The 1835-nt window shown below is 42.0% G+C and overlaps 1 non-coding gene across 1 annotated transcript; it reads right to left on the reverse strand.

The window, feature by feature from the left end:
- Positions 1–463: 463 nt before the first annotated feature.
- Positions 464–1388, reverse strand: LOC111963274 (uncharacterized). The gene is made up of 2 exons (XR_011479784.1): positions 1232–1388; positions 464–629 (listed from the first exon to the last, which is right to left on the reverse strand). It is a non-coding gene; the product is annotated as an uncharacterized protein (transcript).
- Between the last annotated feature and the right edge of the window lie 447 nt (positions 1389–1835).

Below are 1835 nucleotides of genomic sequence, written 5' to 3' on the forward strand. Positions count from 1 at the left end.
TGATCCTGCTGCATTAGTGTGTTCTCTCTCTCTCTCTCTGTCTCTCTCGAGGAAAGGAGAGCCACGGGAAGCAGGCGATGACACGGATAAGTGATATCAAAAAGTTGTACGCAAGCAACCTATTCCAGTTGTCTGCACGTTTTAAAGTTTGAAAAGCCATTCAATCTTAAAAGGGATTTAGAAGGAGTAGCTTTCCAAAGAATAAGATATATGTAACGGATGTGAAATGGCTAGCTAGTTCGCGGTGGTGCGCGCTAATAGCCTTTCAATCGGTGACGTCACTTGCTCTGAGACCTTGAAGTAGTGGTTCCCCTTGCTCTGCAAAGGCCGCAGCTTTTGTGGAGTGATGTGTAACGATGCTTCGTGGGTGACTGTTGTTGATGTGTGCAGAGGGTCCCTGGTTCGCGCCCGGGTCGGGACGAGGGGACGCCATAAAGTTAAACTGTTACATATAGGTCAAAGATCAGGAATGTGACTGAAGTCACACTATTAACTCTTTATTAGACAGAAATATACACATTTAGAGAAGCAGATATTTAAATGTTAAAATGTTTGACTTCTTCAGGCTGTTTCTCGGGATCCCCTCCTCTCTCTAGGTGCAGGTTGTTGTAAGGATATTGTTTTGGTGCCTGGAATAGAGAACAGGGATGACCTAACAGAGGGCATCAGACAGGATGTACCTGTTCACCTTTCCTACAGAAGAGGACATTTGAAGACCTTTTTAAAAACAGGTGTTTGGTGAGTGTGGGTGAGGTGCTCAATGGTCTTCAATAAATACCAGAAAGCTATCATAAGGAAATGAAATGGCAAAATATAGTGGAATATGATAATTGCGCTTCAGTTACCAATGCATGTCTTCACTCTATTGAATTGGTAGCAGGGCAAGGAAACAAATGAAACCACTAACAGCAGTAGCATCATCTCCGACTCCGTGTACACCCGTCATTAAACTGTATTCAGGGATCAGATCTGTTGCTCCAACTGTAAAATCCAATATTAGTGTCCACGGGACAGATATGAGGGGTAGACCCAAAGGCTGTTATTGGACAAGTCCTTTTCAAATCCAGATGTCATAGTAAAAAAAGGTCTTGAGATACCAAAATGGGAAAGGGTTTKAATASAACAGGAAAGCATATACTTATATTATCTTCTGGTCTYTYACATCTTAGGGGTTACAACGGCGATTACAACGGAGACAAAAGACTGARGCTTTGCTCAATGCAATACTTACCACAGGRTGGTAAGATGGAAACTTRTCCCCAAGGTAGAACATCAGCAGCATGAATCCAACGAAACCAAACAGATGTTTGCACATGGTGTGCCAGTCCACAGGGCTGGGCGACGTGTCCACTCGATTCCTGATGAACATGTCAAAATCCCAGTGGATCTAGAACGAAAACATGCAACAGGGGCGAGAACCCACTGTAAATGAGTCCGGGGGGGAAATACATGAGCAAATAATGATTCATAACTTACACACATTCACGTCCTGCCATTTCAAATGTCTACGTACATAAATGTACACAATACTTTACAGTAAACAGGTGACGTACTGTGTACAATATACAGTAGGGCTGTAACAATACCAGTATTGTAATATTTTCCCCATGGKAAAACATTTACACGAAGCAGCGCAAACTCTTTGGTTCTTTATAAAAACCTGCTTTGTGTAAAATGTTGTGTACTTTAGCTTGGAAAAATAAATACAAAATGTGACTCTGGGTAACATGTTAGTTTCCAACATTAGGGCTGTTTTCCTAAATTAGTTAATCCGCTTTGTGTTGTTTTCTTGCCGCGATACTAAACAAGTATCAGGATACTGGTATTGTCCCAGA

Source organism: Salvelinus sp. IW2-2015, linkage group LG4q.2, assembly GCF_002910315.2.
Source record: "Salvelinus sp. IW2-2015 linkage group LG4q.2, ASM291031v2, whole genome shotgun sequence".
Lineage (NCBI taxonomy): Eukaryota > Metazoa > Chordata > Actinopteri > Salmoniformes > Salmonidae > Salvelinus > Salvelinus sp. IW2-2015.